The sequence below is a fragment of the Athene cunicularia genome (genome assembly GCF_003259725.1).
Source record: "Athene cunicularia isolate RWA chromosome 1 unlocalized genomic scaffold, athCun1 chr1_part1, whole genome shotgun sequence".
In the NCBI taxonomy this organism is placed as follows: domain Eukaryota; kingdom Metazoa; phylum Chordata; class Aves; order Strigiformes; family Strigidae; genus Athene; species Athene cunicularia.
Window position 1 is genome coordinate 49999869 of NW_020799091.1, and position 25063 is coordinate 50024931.

The 25063-nt window shown below is 38.4% G+C and overlaps 1 long non-coding RNA gene across 1 annotated transcript; it reads right to left on the reverse strand.

Annotated features, from left to right (window-relative positions):
* Window positions 1-508: 508 nt before the first annotated feature.
* LOC113482946 lies at window positions 509-23271 on the reverse strand. Its single transcript, XR_003398936.1, has 3 exons — window positions 22847-23271; window positions 16176-16180; window positions 509-523 (listed from the first exon to the last, which is right to left on the reverse strand). It is a non-coding gene; the product is annotated as an uncharacterized LOC113482946 (long non-coding RNA).
* Window positions 23272-25063: the final 1792 nt, after the last annotated feature.

The following is a 25063-nucleotide window of genomic DNA, read 5'->3' on the forward strand; positions in this document are numbered from 1 at the left end:
ACAAAAGCAACACACAAACTGTTCCTGTGCTTTGGCATCTGGACCTGACATCAGCATGGTATCAAATAACCTGGCTGCATCTCCCTTCCCACTGCTGGGGAAACTTAATCCTATCCTAGCTGAACCAGGACAATTGTCTTCTACAGGAGCAACCAGATCAAGTTCTAATAGAGCTTTGGCCCTTCTAATTTTCTCCCTGCATAACCTCATGACATCCTTGTAGTCCTCCTGAGTTTCCTGCCCCTTCTTCCAAAGGTCATAAATTCTTATTTGCTCTGAATTCCAGCAAAAGTTCTCTGTTCAGCCAGGCTGATCTTATTCCTTGCTGGCTCGCCTTTTGACACATAGTGATAGACTGCTCCTGAAACTTTAAGATTTCCTTCTTGAAGAATGTCCAACCTTCCTGGACTCCTTTCCCCTTCAGGACTGCTTCCAAGTGCACTCTGTCAGCCAGGTCCCTAAACAGGCCAAAGTCTGCCCTCCAGAAGTCCGTAATAGCAGTTCTGCTAACCCCCCCTCCTTACTTTTCCAAGAATTGAAAAATCTATCTTTTAATGATTGCTGTGCCCAAGAGAGCCTCCAACCATCACATCACTCACAAATCTTTCTCTGTTCACAAACAGCAGGTCCAGCAGGGCACCTAGTTGCCTGCCTCACCAGCTGTGTCAGGAAGCCATCTTCTGCACATACCAGGAATCTCCTAGACTGTTTCCTGTCCACTGTATTGTATTTCCAGCAGACATCTGGGAAGTTGAAATCCCCAACAAGAACAAGGACTAATGAATGTGAGATTTCTCCAAGCTGCGTATATTTCACCTGTGATTTCATCCTGGTTAGGTGGTCTATATCAGACTTCCATGATGTTATCTGCTTTGTTGGCCTTCTCCTTGATACTTACCCATAAATAATCAACTCTATCATCACCACCATCAAGCTCTAAAAAGCCAAAACACTGCCTAACATACAGGGGTAATCCAGAGCCTCTCCTTCCTTGTCTATCCTTTCTGAAGAGCTTATAGCCATCCATTGCTGCACTCCAGTTGTGTGAGTCATCCCACCATGTTTCTGTGATAGCAACTATGTCAGTTTTCCAGCTGCACAATGGTTTACAACTCCTGTTTGTTGCCCATGTTACATGCATTGTTGCAGATGCACTTCAGTTGGGATATCAATACCACCACTGATTCTGGGGAAGAAGCCTTGATTCCTATTTGACCATTCCCAGGCACTTTCACGGTTTCTACCATATTAACAATCCTTTAATCTTTGCTGCTGCATGGATCTCCATCCCCTACCTTCACTGAGATAGAAAGGGATTTTGCTAACACACTGTTCCTCAAACACCAATGTGCCACCCTCAGGCTTATCTCTAATGAGCCTGGTTTTATCCTTTTCCACCTTCAAATGTAGTTTAAAACTCTTTCAATGATTCCTGTTAACTCCTGAGCAAAGATCCTTCTTCCCCTTTGAAACAGGTGTATCCTGTCTGTCATCAGCAGACCTGGTGTCATGTAGTCCAACCCATGATCAAAAAAATCCCAAAATTTTGCCAGTGACACCAGCCTCAGCGCCAGATATTGATATGCTGGCTCATCTCTGCAGTTGGAAGGATAGAGGAAAACTACCTGTGCTCCTGATTCCTTAATCAGTCATCCCAAGTCTCTAAAGTCTCTCTTGATTATTCTTGGACTTCTTGTTGGAACTTCATTACTGCCTATCTGAAAAATCAGTAATGGATAGTAATCTGAGGGCCATGCCAGTGTAGGAAGTTTTCTCTTCACATCTTTAACCCAGGCCCCAGGGAGGCATCAGATGTCTCTAAGAAGTGTGTCTGGTTTGTATGGGCCTTCTATTCCCCTCAGGAGAGAGTCTCCCTTGAAAATGACCTGTCTTTTTTCCTTTATGGAAGCAGTTCTGATGCAAGGCATAGGTCAACATAACCTCGGTGACATCTCCAGCCTAGACAAACCATTGTCCTCGTTATTGTTCAATTCCACTTGCAGAGCCTCATACCTCTTTTGCAAAGGTACCTGGGAAGGTGGAGTACTCAGAGAGGAGTGCTGTATCAGGCACGAACTTGTCGCCATTGCCCCCTATCACTTGAGTCACCACATTCATTCAGGCAAAGAGAGGACAGGGAATCCTCTCTGTCATGTGTCCTGCCTGCCTGTTGGGCCTGTCCCAGGGAAGTTAGAGTGCAATTCCAGTAGTCTATCTCTCTCCCACACTCCCTGGTATTCCTCAATGTTGTCACCTCCTCCCGGAGCTCTGTCACTAAACAGAGGAGTTCCTCTCCTTGGATGCACCTCCCACAGGTGTGCTCAGTGCTGCTGTCCAGTACTGGGGTAAAAGCAGGGCCCACCCTGCAGCCTGGCACCTGGGTGGCAGCGTGTTCCCACTAGAGCTCTGTCTGGGAAGCTGTGTCAGTCATGTAGGTGCAGAGTTTAGAGTGGAGGTAGCCTTCTGCTTGTGGATACCATTGCTCCCTGGTTGAGCTGACAGAGCTACAGCACTCTTCCTCCAAGCCCTCCCACATGACCTGCCATGCAAACTGCCATGCCATGCCCATGCTGCCATGCCATGCCCTGTTTGCCCACCCTGTTCTTGGCACTTCTGGTCACTAGTGCTCCCCAGGAGCTTCTTTTATAGGTGTGGAATGGACTTGGAAGTCATTGTTCCTGGCCTTGCCCAGGTCTCGTCAGCCACTGTGGCATGAGCTGCATGCTCCTGAAATTGGCTCCTCCTGAGGTTTCCCCAGGTCAGGAAACCCCCCACTGTACTGTGTACCACGTTAGAGCATTTTACTGCACATTGTACTGCCACTGGAGCTGCTTGCCTTGGCAACTGCTGAGTCCTTCTTAAATATCATACTGGCAAGATAGATAGTGAAGTAAACTTGGAAAACCACAAAAATAAAACTTACATACAGAGTAATTTTGGATTCAGGACATTGCTATGGTAATAAGGGCACTGTCAGCCTGACCTGAAAAAGGTAGATTTTGATGTGTGTATATAAGCCCTTTCAAGCAGTGTATGCAAGCCATTTCCCTGGGGTAAAGGACTGATTCCTGTTCCTCTTGCATTAGCAGTTAGACAGAACAAATAGGAGAGGATGATTTTAAAACTTATTTTCATTTTGGACCTATTTGATTTCTGCATTTTGCATAAAGTGTTTGTAAGAATATTACAGATTAGGCTGTAAATTCAGAACAAATAACTTTTATCTAGAAATAAATGAAATTTATTTAAAGTTGTTGACAGTGCATATTTAACATGGTTGTTGATAAAGTGTGTAACAAAATTAACCTTTCCTCTTTTTTTACCCTATGATTTCATATTATTAAAAAAAAAAAAAAAAAAAAAAGGTATATTCCATGTGTATACACATGTGAACATCAGTTGAGAAATTCTGTGATTTAAGATTTAGGTTGGAGATGAAGGAGAAATGTAGGTCGTCCTGAAGGCATCGATAAACCTAAATATTCCTGATCAGCCTCACCTCAGGTCTCCACCTACACACCCTACTCATGGGCCCAGGAGCCCCATTTCAGCCTGAGTCTTCAGTTGCTCTCTGAACTGTGTTGTAGTCTTGGTGATCGCCAGCTCAGCAGTAGCAGTACTTGATCCCATTGATATTGACCTATGGACTGTTTTTCTGGCTTGACCTCAGCCCAGTCTCATCACTATGGTCCTGCCTGAACATCCCAGGGCTGTATCTGATTCTGGTTCCCCTTGAAATGAAACTTATTTTCATTGAACCAATTTTGTTTGCCTTTCTAGTTTCTTGATCAGTTACTTGCATAGTAATTTTTTTTTTTTTTTTGCAGGAATTGTATTCTTTAGATAGAAGCTACTGAGAGATATTTAAGCAAGTGACTACCAGTAGCTGTCAGAGCAGGAAAGCTTGGAATTTTTAATGGGAATTTATGAAGTGTGTAGCATGATAAGGGTGGTGAAGCATGTTCAGACTAAGTAAAACTGGCAGCATACATAGCTTTTAAAGGGATATATAACCTTTTTAAAGGTTATCTATCCATTCTCCCCCTTTCACTTTTCTCTGCCTGAAATAAATGCCTCCATAATTCCAATGAGATCTGAGATACTGCATAAAATTCACAGAAAACATAAAAGAAAAGGAGTATATTCCTGAATACTAGAAAAACACTTTAGTCAACTGAAGTTTTGTTCAGCTGTCTGAAACATTCATTGATTCTCCTTCTTATCCTGTTCTTTCCTTCTTTCATATGAATACATCCTCACACTGTGTATATTCTTTGAACTTTGTTAATTTTCAAATTTATTCTGACCTCTGTGGCTCTCATATTATCAAATACTACCCAAACTTCAACTCATTTTCAGATATAAGTAATTACGTAAAATATTTCCTTAGTTTAGAAACATTGTTTAAAGTATGAACTTGAAAAATAATCTTGTGTCTGTATTTATAGACATACAGTTAGGTACAATTTTTCAAATCATTATCTATATGCACCTGCTGTGCTCCTAATCCATGTTGTGGATGAGATTTGGGAATGAGATCTGAATATGCACCATACCATCATCCTGTCCATCATTCTATCTCCTCAGCTTTTTCTTCTCTTTCTGCTAAATTCTGTTTTTCTTCATAACAAACCTATTGTCAATAACTATGCAGCAGTACAAAAGGTCACTTAAGGGAATATGAATGTGTCATAAAACATCATGGTCTGCTATCTAGGCATGCCCTTTGTGTAAGGACCATGAGGACTCCAGTAGGCCTTGCTGGTCTTTACCAGCCCCACCTGGAACCCCATTGCACTCCATTACAGGAGTCTCATTTCAGTTCAGCCCTGGGCACCCAGCCCCGGTCCCAGCCCCAGTGACACTATGGGTGTGTGGGTTCTCAACTACATTTATGAACTTCAGCCCAGCACTTTAGATAGCCTGTGCCCTGGACAGACCTCTTGGATCCACAGTGTATTTAGTCTCTCACCCAGTCTCCTGCTGCTCATGACAGGATGTACCAGCCAGCTCCTGGTCCTGGCTCACCATTTGAAATGTTGCAAGCTGCTCATGGACACTGTTACTGGCACCCAGCTCTGCACAACACCCTCAGGACCTGTGAAATGGCAAGTGTTAGGGAGGACATGTCTTGCCCTGGGATCTTCATGGTGCTTGCCTACTCACCACAGAGGACTACCCACCTGTTTCTGTTTCCTGACACTTTGAGGTCAGTCAGGGTGTTTTCAGCACCCTTCTCTTGCTTTTAATCAAACAACATTTGTTTGCTTCCAATAGGATACATTAATAAGAAAGGTAGACTGTAGACCTATAAATTAATTAGGTGGGGTTTTTAGTGTTTTCATTATGGAAGAGTAATAAAACTATGTGGCATTTCAAGAGAGATGAAAGAAGGTCCAAGTCTCTTGATTAAGACTACCCTGTATTTGAAATTTAATGTGAAAATTTCTAAATCCCCAAACCACTGTTTTATTATTGATTTTGATAGTTGTTCCAAAAGTACAGAGTTTCAATCAGAGTGCTGGGGATTCAGATTCTAGGCTCTGTGATTCCAGTGTCCCTTCATATCAGTTGAATCAAGAATTTAGAAGCTTTAGATAGAGACTTAGAATAAGACTATAGGATAGTTCATGTAGGAAGGTATCTCATGAGGTCTCTAGTTCATCCTCTCTAAAGGTCAGCTCTGAGGTCAGACAAGGTAGCTCAGAGCTTGATTGGTCTAGTTGTGTCTTGAAAACTTCCAAGGACAGAGACCACACATCTTTCCTGAGCAACCTGCTCCATTGCTCAACTGCCCTCATGGTGAAGAAGGTATTCTTTATATTTAGCCTGAAGCTCACTTCTTTCAACTTACGTCTGTTTTCTCTCATCCTCCTGACACATGCTATTTTGAGGAGTCTGGATCTGTTTAGTTGATGACCTCCCCATAGATACTGAAAACTACAGTTAGGTCCCTCCTCAGTTGTCCTTTGCCCAGGCTGAACAAGCCCTGGTGTTTCAGTCACTGCATACAGAGCAACTGCTCTAACTTTGACTGTCTTGGTGGCCCTCCACTGAGTTTTTTCTCAATTTATAAGTCTTTCCTGTGATGGAGGTCCCAAAATGGCACACAGTAGCCTAAATGTGGTCTAGTGAGTGCTGAATGAGACAATCAGTCATTTACCTCAACCAGCTGCCTATGCTCTGATTCACTGATTCATACGGCCTGAGAGACTCTTGGCCTGTTGTCCTGGTTTCAACCAGGTCTTTAATTTTCATTAGAGTATTTCATACCATGTGATGTCATGCCCAGGAATACAGGTGGGCAGGCTCTCTCAGGAGAGCATCATTTTTTGGGTTCCGGTCCCGTCAAGTGTTGCTGTGGGGGCGATCACCGCACTTGGTAAGACACTGCTACATTTTACCCATTTCTTTTTGGACTCACTATTACTGTTACTTTTACTGTTGTTCTCTCATTATATTTAGCAAATTCTTTTATTTTTATTCAACTTACAAATTCTTTTCTTTTTGTCCCTCCTCTATTTCACTGGGGAGGGGGGAGGTGAATGGTTGGCCACATGCCATCTGGGTGCCGGCTGAGTTCAAACCTCACCACCTCTCTGTTGCCAGGGCCACCAGAGGCTTTTTCCCCTGAGCTGCTCCCTAGCCTGACAGTTCTCAGACTGTAATGCTGTTAGGTGTTTTCCTTCCCAGGAGTAGATCTTTGTATTTGTCCTTGGGTTTCATGAGGTTCCCATCAGCCAATTCCTTCAGCCCATCTAACTCCCTCTAGAGGGAGTAACACTGCTCCCCAGTGTCTCAGTTGGTACTTCAATTTGGTTTCATCTGCAAAATTGATGAGCATGCTCTCTAACATGTCCTCCAGGTCATTCATAAAGATGTTAAACAGGACAGCTCCCAGTACAGACCTCTGTGGTACACCTCTTGTTACTGGCCTCCACTACCACTACACTCTGAGCCCAATCATCTAATATATTTTTTTTTTTTTTTTTACACATCTGCTTGTCTGCGCATACAGACCATAAAATCCCAACATGCTTATAAGAATATTGTGGTAGATAGTGCTGAAAATCTTGCTAAAGCTGAGGTAAATGGGATCCACTATTCTCCACTTGCCCTTTAGTCATCTTACAACAGAAATCATCAGAGTAGTCAGGCATGATTTACCCCTGGTAAAACCATGCTGACTATTCCTAATCATGCTTTTCTCCTTCACATGCCTATAAATGTGTTCCAAGAGGAATCATTCCATAATTTTCCTCACAGACCAAAGTGAAGTTGACTGGCCTATAGTTATCTGGATTGGATGGTAGAACAACTGTCCTCTTACTATTATTAGTGACCTCCCCAGTCTCTATTACCTGTCAAAGATGATAGACAACAGCTACACAAGAACATCTGCCACTTCTCCACCACAGGATGCAGCCTGTCAAGTGCTATGGGTTTTCAGTAGTAAAGGTCACTCAAGTAAATCCTGACTTGATTCTCATCCACTGCTGATATTTTTGCTTTACCTTAAACCCTTTCATTAATCAGAAAAGCCTGGGAGACCTTGTTGGTGAAGACTGAGGAGAAAATGGCATATCTACTGAGACTTGCAAGTCCTTTTTCTCTTCCAACCCCTACATTCAAGCAAGCAAATTTATTAACTTAATTGTTCAATTTTATTTTTCATAGTTCACAGTTTTCAGAATTTAAGTTTTATTGGCAAACTCTTATTTTTTTTCCTCATTGATTTTGATTTGAATACACATCTCTTATAAATTCACTTACAGATTTGCATAAATGCTTAGATGCAAAACAAATTCACCTTGTCCTCTCACAATGGAAAAGAGACTGAAAAATGTTACCTACAACTGATCTTCAGTTTTGGTCTGTAAATGTGGGTGTTTTTTTTTAATTATCATAATTCCCATTTGTTTGCTATACCTAAAAATATTTTACAAACGCTTAATTAGCAGCAGCTTTCTTCTCCATTTTATTGGGTACATATATATGTGCTACATGTATATATTCTCTAGTTTTTTATACCCACTAATTATGCTGATATTACACTATCCTATAGCATAAAACTATGCTGGGAAGGAGAATAGTTTTAAGTCTGTATAATGAAAAGAATATAAGGTTTTTGGGGTTTTTTTTGTTGGTTTAGATTTCTGAAAGATGTAAGCAAGGAAATCATTTGCATAAACCTATGGATATATACCATGAAAAACTAAAACATCTTAAGGATGTGGTTATTTAATTACAAAATTAGATTTGATCATGTTATAACCTTAAGGCTAACAATCTGGAGAAATAGATGAACAGTCTCATCACATGACCATTTCCAAATGTGACATGATAGTATTTAAATTTCCATGACTGAAATTACTATCAAAATATTATATGAATTTATCATGTGGTATTGTATGTTAACAGATGCTACAAATGTCCTAAAGGAAACACTTTATTCTCAGGGAGATAGTGGAGACATCATACAAAACTTTGTCCATTACCATTCTTTCTCAAACATTAAGTTATCTTAAGTGTCTTCTTTTTATAAATTTATATTATGCAGAGCAAAAATAATATCTTAACAATTATCCTGGTTTATATACATTAAGAAAGAAAACAGTTATAGGTTTTTTTCACTTAACACTTTACACAAAAAAATGTAGATGATGTGACCTGATAAAACTAATGCTAATTATGGTACCATCGATCTGCTTTATCATGGTATCTTCATGAATATCATATTATTCCATGGCTGGCATGCATGAATGAATTTTTTAACTACGGTTAAAAGCTTAGTCATATAAATTAGATTTTTGTGATGTTATGCTTCAACACTATTCAGATACTAAAACTATGCTTTGCCAACATTGATATATGCCTTGAAATGATTGAATTTGAGTTTTGTGTTGATATCGTGCCATTAATCAACATCCAGACCTTCTATTTTATATCATGTAGGAGGCCTTTTAGATTTCAACAATTTTTTTTCACTACCTTTTCTGCATGCAGAACTGTGCAACACTGAAGACTGTTGTTTGTTTGTTTGTTTTTTTTCCAAAGGGGTGTAATTTATACTTCATATGTATCTGAGAACTCATCATTTTAGAAGGTCATGAGTCAGCCTTGTCATCGGATTGTTGCAAAACAAGATACAAATTTGAATATGTACATTCTCAACCTCATTTTATAAGGGTTTATCCACGTAGCTGTACCCAGTATTAAAAATTTCCAGAGGACTTAAGAACTGAATTTTGTATGTGACCATAACTGTTTGAAAACATTTTCTGGAAGTAGCCCTTGATATAAATATTAATTGCTATTAGGAGAAGCTGTTGCAGCAAATTTAGGAAAGACTACATTAGTGCAAATATAAACAAACCTTTTCAGTAAAGCTATAGATCATTGAAACCATAACTAGGATAGAGGACTTAACATGTGGATTTCTGGTCTTCAGGTAGAAATTTTTCATCTAACAGCTATGAATTTATTTTAGGACCAGTTTATCAACTCCAACATTTAGAACAGTTAACTTTTTACCTGAGTTTCAGGAAGAAAGTGAAGGAATCCATTACAATCCCCTATTGAGTTATCACATCTTTAGCTATATGCAAAGACACACAGCAAGTAGGATAAATGCATCTTTATAGTATAAATCAATTATTTTTTTATCTAACACACACAAAATATAGCTAGGATAAATTTAAGAAAACTAAGGGAAATTAAAAAAAAATAGACAAAACAAGAAAGAAGGTTACAACTCTAGGCATATTCATAGGGATTGACCTTTTCTCCATAGAAAAGCAGTATCTATATTAAATTCTATCTATAATAAATATATATACTTCCCTAGACATTCATGACTATCTGCAGTCAGTCTTCCACTACCTAGTCTGTCCTCAATCCTTTCTACACAAGTCCTGCTAAGGCTTTAACTGACTTTACTGCCTGGTGGTAAAGTCCTGAAACTGATATTAACTCAATTATTCCTATGAAAATTTAGGTAACTAGGAATTTTTGAAGAAAAAAACAAGTCTTATGGGATAATAGGAAATGTTTGAAAGAACAGCTAAATTTTTGAAAGAAGTAAGCGTAGTAATTATTATCATCAATGAAAGACAACTAGTTAACAGTAGTTTTCCACAAGAATTTATTTGTGGTCCTGTCTTGAATCATAAATTATTGAGTACTGGAATAGTGTTCTGGAATTAACTCATTATATAATTATAGTTTTATCTAGGTATCCAATGTTGGCCTATGTTGAAAAACATGATCAATCTTAGTCTTATTTTATATACCTTGTTTTATTTATATTACATTTGGTATAATCTGGCACAATATTTTTTATCAGTAGCTAAATAAATTAGCCTATTTTTTCAGCAACTTATTACTATAAATACTGGTGTTTCTCTTGAAACATGTTGAAACACCTAAAAATCACCATAAGTTCAGTTTCACATGAAATTATTTTACTGAACATTCTGAGCCTTTATCCCTTTAAGAATGTAACACAAATAGTGTCTTCTTATAGTACAAGCAACTGCTAGTTATTTTATTCTTATATTCAGAAATTGAAGTGCAACATTAAGCCGAAATTGATCTAAAATAAACTGGGTTTGGATATGCAAACCCTGACAAACAGAAGATGCTTTGCCAACCTTTGTAAATGGTTTACCTGCAGATTATTGGTGACTACAGAATGATGGTATCTCACTTCTTTTCTGTACTTTATGGAAATGATTTATTCTGCCTATAACTGTACAAATATTTCGTCATGCACATTATACACTCTAAATCAGGACATGATGGCCATCTATTTAATTAATAGCTAGTTCACTACTAAACAGCTGAATACCCTATTGTTACTTGGCAGTCACAATCCACTCACTTATCATTCTGTTCTTGCTTAATGCCTCAGTCCACAGTGAAGTGTTGCCTGGGTCACACTGAGACAGCTGTGTCTTCATAGAGAAGATTAGAATGGGGAGAGGTAGACAAAAAAATTTAATGTATTCATAATTATAAATTCTATCTCATAACACTGTACAAAATCTGTTATAAGTTTTTAGTCTTATGCCGTTATATTAAAATATTATGTTGGTGCATGAAAACAAAAATTGCACATCAGAGTATAATGGAAAACATTCAAACAACAGTGTCAGTTTAGCAGTTTTAAATCATAAGAATGTTAGTAACTAAAACTTGTAAATACAGTTACTGCCATCATTACTAGCCAAAACTGATACAGAGAAGTTATCCCAGGTCTATAGCTTGTCACATGATTAGATTCATTACAGTCTATGATGATCTAGGAGTGTCAGTGACGGACCTAGCATTAATAGCATAAAGTTTATACGTATATAAAGATATGTTTAAAAGACACAGACTGCAGTGATGAATTACAAGATTTTATTTTAATAATTTTCCTTAGTCAGTTCAGACATGCAACCTATGAGTGAGATGACATTGTTTCCAGTTTCCTATAGCTTTATTTTTGGTTGCTTCAAGTAAATAAAGAGGTCCAGCACTTTGAACTAGTCTTTTGATTATGGATATAAAAAATGACAACAATCACAATGCAGATGTATTATGAACTTTTATATTCTGGCCTCGTTTTTACTTATGATCAGCTCAGCATGAAAGTATATATAGTTGCAGCTAAATTTTAACAGTCTAGGTTGACATCCAATGAGGGCAAAGGAATACACCTCATATACAAGGAGAAGAATTTATTAGTAGTCTGTTGAAATCTTAAGAGCCTAATTATGTATATGTATGTATATAGTTTGCTTAGATCCAATTATGACAGAAAAAGAAGGAAAATAAAGAAACACAACTACAGAAATAAAATCTCGGTAAAATTAAAACCACTGTACACAAGCTTCCTAGTATCTATTATTTTCCTTTTTGGTGCTCACTCTCACAATATTCTTTTAAGTACTTAGATTGACACTTGAGCCTTCAGGAAGAAGTGATGAGTTTTAATGGATCACCAGTACATTGAGTCCTTCTCAGAGAGGAGTGCAGTTGTGATGGTGAGGTCTTCCTCCTTACGATACAATTTGTCTGGGACTATTTTAATATAATTTCTAATACACTGCACCTCTTCCTCACTCTTCAGTGGTTTGCAATTCCACCTAGCATGTACATATGGCTGATGTCACTACTATTGAGTTGTTCACTGTCCTGAGGCCTGTGGTATTATCCCATGCCCCTGCTTTGAAGGTCCTTGGAGTCATCATACAACTGCATTCTCCAAGTTTATCCTAATATTGTATCTTCACAACAGTAAAAAACTAAACAAGAACTAAAAGAAATAATGTAATATTCAGCTGCTCATTGTGGAACTAGTTGTTGCAACTAAATAGGCTAGAGAAAAGCTCCAGGAAAGCCAAAACCAGCCTAATGTCAAGCAAAAAAAGACTGACAAATCCTAATCTTGAAGCCTTGAGGAGTTACCACAAAGCTTATTACCATAAAAGCAATTCTGCCTTTGCTAGATTGCAGATTGCAATGCATTGCCTCTATAGACCTTAAAGAGTTTGTTACCAGTTCTACTTATGAGGAAAAATGTACATGACCTCAAATATCTGTGTCTAATGTGTGTAATCATAAACAAATACCAGTGTCCTCTTGAAGTGCTAAGGCTTGGACAATAGGCCCAAGACACAGCTGACCTATAGATGAATCTTGTCTATTTCATAACTGGTAACCATTGTGCTAACAGGTATTATACTAAGTTATAACAAACCACCTATCCTGATGTAAAGGGTGGAAATGTTGAAGCCTGAGCAACAGGCCCTGAACCAAAACTGTTAACACGTAACATAATCCTTAACGAAATACGTATGGAGGCAGGTGTCTGTCTACGAGATCTGATGTGAGACCTTGCACAGAATCCCATCAGATAAGCAGAGAAACTCCTTTGGCTTCTTCCTTGAGCCCTGGCCAGGCTCTGGGGCAACCTGATGTGAGACTGAAACCAGGTATTTCCGTTCAAAACAAAGGTGCCAGCTATTCTGGCCTGTCCATCTCTGGTATATAAGGCTGGACCCGCTCACAGGGACTTTGGCAGCCTCACCTGTGGGCGGAGGCACCGCGTAGGATTTCCCCCTTGCCGGGACAGGCTCTCCAAACCCTCGCTGTAACCGGGGCTGCCCAGCCACTGCGGGTCTGGGTGATGGGAACGTATGCAAGTGGTGATGGAGCTTTCTTAATCGCTGTTCTCTCTCTCTCATGTAGTAATGATTTGATGCATTCCCTTGTATTTTCCTATTTGTTTAAGAGCACTATTCTGTCTTTTCTTACTGTATGTTTTCTGTGTTATTTTGTTATATTATTTAGTTATTTCTAGTAAAATAAGCCTGCTCTTTTCACTCTGCTGTCTGAGTTTAATTAGTATCCCTGATCAGCAAAACACCTCTGCAGGTATTATTCTAAATTTTAAGATAAACAAATTCCAGCAACACTTTGTGTCACCACTGCTTAGATATCAGAAGCATTAAATCTGCAACTTGATATAACTGAAAATAGAGTCCAACACTGCAACAGAAGTACTGCTCATCTAGATGTAAATTCACTCTAAAACCCTTGTTAAAGAAGACATTCTTGTTCAGATTGTCTGATCATTGTGTCCATCTGAATTTTTACAAAACGAGAGTAACAAATGTTTTGGGAAAAAAACAATCCAGAAACATGCTACTGTGGTGAAATATCTCAGGTGATCTTCTGTTTAGACCATTTCCATGTTCATACTTTCACTTCTCAAACAACTAATTATTTTGGATTAATTTAATTGTAAAATATGTCTTCTCTTTGTTTTGTAAAAATTAATATCCTTTCCACTGATGTCAGAAGTAGACTGCTGCTTTGACTGGTACAAATCCTGTCACAAGTACATCATAAAAAAAAAACCTCACCCAGTAATAGGGTAGCATAACTTAGCATGGAATTAGGTAATTTTATTATTGTAAGGAGTTCTATTTATTATTTTGCATTCAGTCATCTTTGTTAATTCTTCCTTATATTTCCATTTCAGTATAGAATGATTTGATGCAGTTCCTTTAAAATCTGCAGATCTTTATGATATGTTTTGGGCTCTATAAGATATGTGGAGACAATTAATAGAGTTTTAATGGGACTAAAAAATAAATCAAGCTGAGGAGAGACTAGAGACGAGACTAGTTTACTGGAGTATATTTACAGGAGTATACAGCAAAATTTTAAACATTTGACTTAGTTGTCTATATTAGGATGATGGACTCCCTACACACCCTACATAGAACAATGGAAATTTCAGACCATTAGCTTGTGATTCAGAATATTTGTGAGGCCTCTGAGTAACCTGTGAATTTTACTTTCTTCCTAAACTCCCATCACAAAAAAAACCCCAAACCACTGAACTGTCATTAAATTGAGATTTTGAAAGTGGAGACATAGGCCTTAGCTTTTTGTTATATTTGAGAAGGAAAAATTGGGCTTTTGTCTTTCACAATTAAATTTGCTGGGTGTGGTGTAGGATTTATAAATTTCACTTTTTCTTTAGCTTTTTTGTTTTAATCTTTACTGTAATATCATTAATATTGTCAATTAATATATCCTTTCTATATCTGCTAAATAATATAAAAAATGAATTATATCCACTCCCTTTTATTTTAATAAGAATTTAGAAAATTAACCAAAAAAATAGATTTGTTTTATATGACCAATAAAATTAGCAAATATTTTAAAAATACTTTTTAATAACTCATCATATATTCTATTACATGTAAAATTAAAGCAAAGTTAATTATGTAAGTAAAGTCCACATAGCATGTTTTGAGGCTTGTTTATCTATCTAGAGCTGCATAAATTATGAGACTGTTGCCAGGACAGTGTGTAAACATCTTCTCTTCATTTGGAAGCAGGTCAGAATTTCTAATGAGCACACTAATTATGCACACGCTTAGAAACAAATCTTAACATGTCAAAAAAAAACCCCAAACAAAACAAAACTCTGAAAACCAAGACTGAGATTTTAACATCATTAGTGAGTCTATTTTGAAATTGCTAATGCAGTTAATGAAAGTAATCATTACAAATAAATAGCAAAGAATTTAATTCCTGAAAAGAACCAAAACAACCCAAAACAAATCCTTGTTCCCTGATTGGTGAATTTGGAGAGAGTAAGAGAGGAGAGAGATAGCAAGAGTGCATATTTTGGTTGTGTGAGAGAGAGATCAGGAAAAGAAAGAAAAAGTGCTGGAGTTAAAGAGTGAGTAAAGAAGTAGGAAGAAATAAGTGTAGAACAAGTCCCAGTTATGTAATATTTGCATCAAACATGTTTTATTCAAAGGCAAATGGTAAAACCAAAAACCTCTCTAGGATCTGAGGTGAGTATTAACAAATGTAGTTTTGACAGCTTTGAAGTTATTAGCTAGGAAACAAGGATATCATAGCGTGAGTCAAAGATATACTTAAGAGCTGAAGTGAATAAAAAAAAGAAAATTAAGCCAAGGATGTTTAATCACCTTTAACTGAAACTTATTTGAATATAAAGTAGAAAAAGTGTAAAATTATTCATCTCATTAAGGAATGGTATCTATAGAATTTAAATTATGCTTTTGAAACAGTAATTTTCATTCTCTTTCATTGTTTTCAAGGAGCAATAAAACATCTTCAGAAATAAAACAATCTAAATCTTGTTCTATTATGTTCTTCTCTAGACTTTCTGGGAAATGTTTGAAAATATGTAATGAATCTGGCAAATGCAAATAATTAAATCAAGAGAAAACCAGAAAGTATACTTTGACTCCTGAAAAACTCAAAGTACTCATTTGACAGAAATGAGCTGTAAGTATTTCATGTACAAGAGCATCCCCCAGGGAACGCAAGGAACCAGAGGCGCGGTGAACAGGGCAGGCAAACAGGGCCTCGCGTGGCAGAAGGGCGAGGCACCGCAGTTTGCGAGGCAGTGCAAGCGGAGAGGACGCAGTCCCTCAGCTGGGTCTAGCGCTTATCTTAGCTAGTTACATCTTATCATCCTCCACGAGTAGACTGAACCATGATCACCACTCGGGTCAGAAACACCATCAGGAAGAATGTGGTGACCCACACAGAGCTGCCACAAACACTCAGCGGTGCAGGTCCTGGGCTGCAGGGAGTGCCTGAGCCTGTCGGTCCTGCCGGAGGGCAGCAGGGACAGCACCTGTGTGACTGCCATCAGCTGGGTGACCTGCTCAGCCTGGTGGTGGAACTCAGCGAAAAGGTTGAGAAAGGAAAAAATATTAGGGAGTGTGAAAGGAAAATTGATTGGTGGAGTAACAGCCTAGCACCCCTACAGAAACAGGAGCGAATGGAGGCTCCAAAACAGGCAGACGATCTCTCACTCTCTTGCTACCAGGCAGAAGGAGGGGACCTAAGAGATGGTGGAGTCTGGAAACAGGTCCCTGCTCAGGGAGGAAGGAAAATCCTCTCCTGACCTCCCTCACCGTCCATGGTGCCCCTTCAGAATAGATATGGTGCCCTGGAACTTTTGAGTGAAGTAGAGAAGAACAAAGGAAATGAGTCAAACAAGGAGGAAGATCAAGGTCCACCAAGGCTGGGTCACTCTAGACCACATAACAAAATCAGTTCTCAAAAGAACCCCAGAAGGGTCATTGTAGTTGGGGACTCCATCTTGAGGGGTGTCGAAGGCCCCAAATGCAGACCAGACCCACTTCACAGGGAAGTCTGCTGCCTCCCTGGGGTTCACGTCAAGGACCTCACAGCTAAACTCCCTGCTCTAGTGAGACCCAAGGACTACGACCCTCTCTTGGTTTTTCAGGTAGGTAGTGATGACATTACCAGGAGAAGTCCTAAATCAATGAAGAGACATTTCAGGTCCTTGAGGAGACTAAGGGGTCAGGAGCACAAATTGTGTTCTCCTCCATCCCTTCAGTTACAAGGATAGATGAAGAAGATTACAGGAAAACTCAACAGATGAACTTGTGACTCCAAGGTTAGTGTTACCGTCTGGGCTTTGGATTTTTCAACCATAGGTTAGTATACAGGACACCAGAACTTTTGGCATTAGTGGGATCTTTCTGGGCATCTTTCTGGGATGCACCTGTCCCAGAGGGGGAAATGGATCTTGGGGCAGGAGTTAGCTGGGCTAATTGGAAGAGCTCTAAACTGGATTTGAAGAGAGAAGGGGGCAAAACAGCCTGATATACCAGAGATCGACAAGCCAGAATAGCTGGCACCTGTTTTGAGAGGAAATAATCTGTTTTCAATCTCATATTAGGTTCCCCCCAGAGCCTGGCCAGGGCTCAAGGGAGAAGCTAAGGGAGTTTCCCTGATAGTCTAGCTGATTTTTGAGCAAGGTCACACATCAGATCGCAAAGCCAGACAACTGTCTCTGTGGCCCTGTTATCTTGCCCACACACAAAGAAAGATAAGGATATATTCAAGATAGACATGTTTTATGATATTTAAGCTACATCATTTATGCATATTTCACCAATGATTACATACTGAGTTAGCGGTTTCAGTTCAGGGCCTGTTGCTCAGGCTCCAACATTTCCATCCTTTACATCAGCATAGGTGGTTTGTTATAACTTAGTACAATACCTACTAGCACAATGGTTATCAGTTATGAAATATACAGGATACATCTATAGGTCAGCTCTGTCTTGGGCCTCTTGTTCAAGCCTTAGCACTTCACTTCTATGATTTTTGCCACTCCTACAAAGGCCCCAAAGTTGCTCTACAGTTAATAATGGTATTTCTAAGATTTCTTTTACTCTTTAAAAAAAAAATATATTTATTTTTTAAAAAACCCTCTTTGGTCAGATTATAATCAACAATCAGATTGAAAAGCAGTTGTGTAATACCAAAACATTTTTAACCTCTATTATAAACCATATATTTACAAAAAAATTATAAATACCAACATTTCTATCTGAAGAAAATTAGAATCATTCATGTATAATACTGGAAACAGTTCAATATGAAAAGTATCTTCCCGGACTTGTGCAAAGCTTTTGACACTCTAAATTGGAGAGACATGGATTTGATGGATGGACTCCTCAGCAGATAAGGAATTGACAGGATGTTTGCACTCAAAGAGTTATGGTCAATGGCTTGATGTCCAAGTGGAGAGCAGTGATGAGTGGCTTTCCTTAGGGGTCGGTGTTGGAACCAGTGCTGAAAATCAGATTTGCTTTGCTTTGTTTGTTTGTTTTTTTGTTGATTTTTTTTGCTCAAGCAGGTCCAGAGGACAGCTATGAAGCTGATCAGAGATCTAGAGCACCTCACCTATGAGGAGGACAGGATGAGAGAGTTGGAGTTGTTCAGCCTAGAGAGGAGAAGGCTCTGGGGAGACCTTATAGCAGCCTTCCAGTACTAAAAGGTGGCCTACAGGGAAGAAGTGGAGGGACACTTTCTCAGGGAGTGTAGGCATAGGATGAGGGGTAATGATTTTAAACTGACAGAGGATAGATTTAGATTATATATAAGGAAGAAATTCTTTATATATAGCAAAGTGCCACATGGCCAAAACCAAAATCAGGCAGACATTCAGAAAACATTGTGCCACAATCACACTGGCCTGCAGGCTCCAAGGATAATTGAAACTCCCAAAACCCAAGAGGATCTCTTCCCCTGGCTCACCCACAGAGGGGGTGAGACCCCTAACAAAAGCCCAGGCAGCAAACAGGTTGTATTATTTTTTTCCTTATCTCAACTCCGGGGTTTGTATCTCACTCCCTGCCCCGTACGGTCCGAGGGTGGGGGAGAGACAACGGCGGCTTGGTCTCGGGTCCTGGCAGGGCCTAAAGCACCACAGAGAAGAGCTGAATTCCTCTCTGAAAAATACCCGGTTTTCTTAATTTTCAATCTTGTAGGCAGTTAGGTCAGGGCATATTAATTTCCCCTTCCTGTTTTAACTCTTCAGTTATAAAATGAGATAACCATCAAGATCTGGAGAATCAGGAATATCAAAGGAAACAGAAGAATATGGACTACTGAAGTCTGAGATTCTGTCATGAACACAAGAGAATGTCAAGTTGAGTAAAAAGTTAAATTTTTCAAACTTAAAAGATGTTAGATCTATTTTGATCTAATAATATGACCATACATAGCTTGTAAGAACCTTCAGTAATTGAAGCCTTATCAAGTTTTTATTAATAAATTAATAAATTTATTATTTTCTAACTCTTGATAGACATTGTTTTCCTTTGTATTTCTGTTCAGCAGTTAACATATTAAGTGGGATTCATCTCACTCAGCTTCAGCATCTCATAACTAACCTAGGTTGTTATTTCTGTTTCTTTGTAGTCAATGTAGAGATAGGCTTCTCTCTGACAGTAAGTTATTCCACGGGGTGGATCACCCTTTCTCACTCACTGTTGAGTTAGTTGGTAGAGAAGCTTAAGAATTATTAAAAAGTCACAAAGGAGAGACTATTAGCTAGCTTTGAGTGGCTCTGTATATTATTTAGATTGTGTTGGGTCCCATTCTGAGATGATTCATTTCACATTTGGATCACATATGAATTCTATATTTGCAACTGTAGGCTTTCAATTCTGCTGAGGGGGGATAGGCAGCTAAAGCTGGGTGTTACAAGGTCATTCTTTTAAGGCACTTCATTTGCTAGATTTTGTTGGAGACTCATGGTGCTAAATACAATTAATCTTATATGCACAAAGATGGTTTCTAAAATATCTTGAAATTGGTGTATGTCTAACTTCATGCTTCATGTGTGATGTGAGAGATATTTCTATCCTTAATGTGAGCTAAATTACATAAATAATCTATGGCTTTGTCAAGAGTGAGCTATGTGACCATGTTCAACTTTCATGAATAAATAATTATATAACATTACAACAAAACTTACCTAATTTGTATTACAAGCCCACTAGAAACTATATTGCTATTGCTATTATTGTAAATCTCTTAACACCTGCTCGTTCTTATGAAACCTTAACATTAATACAGAAGTTCTTTAGGCTTGTGTACTGCCACATGTCTTGCAAGAGAATTATGTATCAGGAAAACTTCTTTTCTTCTTGAGAAATGCTGACCAAGAATTTCAACATCAAGGGTTTTTTCAGCCCCTTGAGCATTCACACTTGACAATCAAGACTATTAGCTGGTAGTAGCTTATTATTTTCCTTCATGATCCTCCAGAGACTCCTCTGTTGTTGCAGTATCTTGAAAACACTTGCTAACAGACAATTGGTGTCCTATGGTTTCTGGGTCCTATGATTGCAAGGTATGGATTAATAACTCTTTCAGGGTTTGCTTACTTTTTTTTTTTTTTTTTTTTTTTTTTTTTAAATCCACTCAGTTGTTGTCTCATAAATTTTACTTACACATTGTGTTTGGGTCTTTTTGTTTTCTCTCTGCATGGCATCAAATACTGTGGAGATCCAGAGGGAGGGTATTTCTTTGGCTTGGCCTTTGAGGAGGTTAAACATGCAAGAAAAAAAAAAAAAGGTAATAAACTCAACAAGAAGGTTTATGGTCAGATGGACTAGGTCTACCATATAGGAAACTGATGACTTCATTATATCCTGGTTTGAGTTCTAATAGCACTGTCAGCTTAGTGAAGAAAAAAAGCTTTATTTTGATAATTCTACGATGAAAAATCATGCTATTTTATCTTTCTTCTTTTTTTCTTTTTTTTTTTTTTTTTTTTAATGGAGATTTATCTTAGAAATATCTTCTATTTATCAGCTTCCGAGTCTCTGTCTTCAGTTCTTTCATTAGAAGTTTCAGTATTTCTTTCCTGTGTTTAAAACTGTGATGCAGGTTTTTTCTGTCTGCTAAGCATTAATCATAGGCACAGTGTGCATATCTCATTACTGTTCTTTCCAATGGAAAATATAAATGGTATTAAGTTCTTTAACTGGATCTGAAATGTTTCCATGACATTTAGAAGTTATGTGTTTGATAAATGCATCTAATAGAAAAAGAGCCACAAGCCAGATGATACATGATGTATGAATTTAGAGTTCTTATAAGTTTCTCATCCTACAGAGTAATTAGGAAAGAATAAACAAGGTGAGTGATGAATGGTATCAGAAAGATCTACTCAGTCATGAGGAATACTTATCTGTCTTTATTAACTGATGAAGAGTTGTCACATTAAAATTTAGCATTGCGTTATTTTAATTTGAAATAAGCCTGTGCTGCCATTAAATGCAGTGGTCCTCCTCTCTAGCCTCTTCTCTCCTGCTGTGTGAGGGTGGAGAAGATAGTCTTTAGCAGATAAATTTCCAGTTTCCATTCACCACATGACTGAACAAAAAATAATGAGGACAAAAAGATACTGCAAGAACAAACAGTAGAGGAAAAGGTGGCCTTGCCGTTTATGAAATTAACAAAGACTTGCTGAATTAAAGTGTTATTGTGTGTAGGTGCCAAAGCAAGGTGCTCCAGGGGTGGCTTCTGTGAGGAGAGATCGGGACTGCCCCATGCTGGCCACAGCTCGTTCCAGCCACCACAAACAGACCTACTGCAGGACATAGCTGAGGCCCTCAGCCAAGATGATGGCACCTTGGGAAAAACATGTTTAAGAAAGGGTAAACATGCCATGGAAAGAGAGGAGGGTGGAACAAAAAGAGTAAGAAAGACCAGATGGAAGACTAAAGCCTGGAGAGAAGGAGGAGCTCCGTGGTGGAGCAGATATTCCCTGATGCCTATGGAAGCCCAGACAACCCTGTAGAACAGTGCAAGGAAGGAGCAGCAGAGAGGTGTTATGAACTGACCACAACCCCAATCTCACATACTCCCTTGTGCCACTCTAGGGTAGAAGAGGTAGAGGAGATGGGGATGAAGGTGTGAAGTTGAGCCTGGGGATAGGGAGAGGAAAGGTATTGGTTTAATGTTTGTCCTTTTGTTTCTTGCTACCCAAGTCTTGCTAAATTAGCAATCAATTATTTTCCCTATGCTCAGTCTCTTGCCCATGATGGTGATTGGTAAGTGATCTCCCTGACTTTATCTAAAGCCATGAATTTTCTTGTTTCTGTTTTTTTCCTATTTTGTGCCCTGTTCCCACTGGGGAGGTGAAGGGAGTGAGCACCTGGGTGGAATTGTGTTTATTGCCCACATACAGTAAATTATAATCACAAGTTTAGATAAAACATAGATTTAATGAGTCAAATTTTTCAAAGGGCTTATTTATCAAATATATTTTCTGTATAGCATTTTGCTGCATATCTTTCTTTTCTTCTTGTCAGTCTTCTGTATTTGAATAATATTAAAGATATAGATTTGTAGGATGGGACTTTAAAATTTAACTTGTATGATTGGTGAAGCTTAACATTTTGACTACAAGAAGGAATCATGATTATAAAGACAAATAAGTTTTATGCTGTTTATCCTTCAATGAAAAAGGATTTTTAGATTAATTTTACTGCAATTAAAAAAAAAAAAAAATTCTCTTGTAGATTACAGCATCACAGATCTAGAAAAGCTGTACTAAAATTAATGTAATATTTCATTTTTTCACTAAGAAAACTTCTGTTAACTTCAATTGTGAGCACAGGAGGAAAAAAAAAAGAGTCTCAAAATTTTACTTTTCATGTGCAAAATATGTTTTTAAATAGCTTGCATAATTGGGTTGTGTGTCCCCTTGTTATTCTATAGCTATATAGAAACAGTTAAATTCAGAACACAGGAATGTATCTTTTGCGTGCATACTGGTTGTGGATGAGTCTGCATGGCTTTCCATTGGTACCGAAACTACAATATCTTCCCGAAGCTCGAGCAACAATATCCTTGGCAGTGCCTACCAAGCTGCACTGTGCATGAGCTGGGTGGAGAGGAAATCAGGGTGAGGAAGATGTGTGGAGGCTGAAGAAGCCGGAGGTTGACACCCCGCTGGCACGACCACTGTCAACACCTGGGCATGCGCTCATGGAGGAACACGGGGCAGCACGTATGACAATGAGCTCCGTGGAAATGGGCAGACTCTTCAGAGCAATCATGAGGACGAGGGCAATAAAAGCCTGCGTACTCCTCTCTAGGAAATCTTGATCTAAATCTTGATCTTCTTGACCTTTATCTTGAAATCATCACTCAGAGCTGGGACTTTGGCATAGCTTGGGGCTTGGAGCAACCATCACCTGCACTGAAACCAAGCCAATGGGACATTGCTGGATTCGTGGTGGTGGTAACTGATCTTGCTGCATCTCTACCATTTGCTTGCTTAGGGATTCTGACTTTTCCTTTCTTCTCTCTGTCCTATCACTATTATCAATTGTTATGGGAAATAAAGTTAACAAGGTTGTACGGCATCTGACATAATTTGTGTTTTAATTTCAATCTTGGGATCATTTAAGAATCCACCCTGATATTGGATCAGGACTGTACTAGGCTGTCAGGAGTCCTATTTTAGAAATAGTTCTGGTAGCAGAATTGAAAAAACAAAACCTTTGAGTTATAGTGGAAGTTCCATTGCATCTTAAATGCATCTCTGGTCACCTCAAAGTCACAATGCACATATTTGGTACAAATACAGCCTATGGCATAACATGATATGAAGTCAAATATCCCAGATGATGTCTTCTGGCCTTTTTCATTACTCAGGTGCTCTCAGGATGCCACTGCTGGTATTTGTATTCACCAGTGCAAATAAAATTCCCGATGGTGGAATTTTTATTGTAAAGTATGGTATTTTGTCAATAAAAAATAGGGTAATGTTAAGACATATATTGCTGTTTGTAATGTTAGTGACTTTTACCATGGGTTTCTGAATGCCTCCAGTAACTATTTGATGAATCTGTCCCCAAAGGAAAGAGTGAAGTATTGCTGAATTATTACTGTCAAAACTAACAGGGGCTTTATATTACAGTGACAGTTTGTGCCATTAAAAAAAAAAAAAAAGTTCACCTGGCAGAGAAAATAATATAAACCCAACCCAACCCAAAACCACAGTTCTTATACAAGTATTGATACAGAGAAATGATTACTTGTTTTGAGATTTACTTATTTACTTATAGAAAACTGCTTAGCAATTTATTTGCTTACTTATAATAAGTTATTATATTAGTTATAGTATTTAAAAAAAAATATTACTAAGAATCCTGCTTGCCCAGACTGTTCTGTGGAATTTTACCAAGGACTACTGTGTTCATCAAAACAAAGCAGTTCACTGTAAAAATCTACCAAGAGCTACAAAGTTCAGCAAAATATACTTTTGTCCTTGAGGAACAGGTGGCTCTAACTAGTTGGAATTTTGCTAATGAGTAAAGATAGCCATATACGAATGGTAGGAGTTCTATCGATTCTCTTAGATAAGATAGAAAGTAAACCATCTGAAAAACACTCTTGCTAATAAAGATATTGGCCAAGAAAATCTGCACATGCTCTGGGTAAAAAACAAGGTGAGAAAGACTACAAGCCTTCCTCCCAAAGACCCCCGAAGACGCTCACCAGGAGGCAATGCACAGTTGCAAAGAGAACATACACTGCTGACATCAGCCTTTCTAACTAACCCAGCCTTACTCATGCATATGTATGTTTGTGTTATGTAATTCAAGGAATGTGGATGTCCACACTCTATATATTTTTTTTTTTTTTTTTTTTTTTTGGCAAAATATGCAGTGGGTGTTGAAGCTTTGTGGAGAAATCCCCGGCACTGAAGTGAACATACCTGCTTTATAATTCTGTTCAAGTTGTGGAGTCTTTTTTCGGAGAATCAGTATTTTTCTCTGTTTTCCTTTAAATCTTCCCTTTAGTCATTTGCATCTCAAATATTATATTGGACTTTATTAAATTTATTTTTTCTATTTTCAAAATATTTTTTCTTTCCTGAACCACCTTTGTAGAGATTACTTACTCACTCTAACAGTTTTTCTAATAAGGCATTAAAACTTTACAGGACTGAAGCTAATGGGATGCATGTTGACCATTAATGGCAGCTGTTGAAAAGACTCCTCTATATGACAATAAATTAAGAATAATTCACAACTGAGAAATTAATTTAAAAATACAAGCTGGGTCACCAAGTGCCAAGTCCTGCAGCTGGGTCACAACAACCCCATTCAATGCTACAGGCTTGGGGAAGAGTGGCTAAAAAATAACTATTGAAAGGAGTGTGAAA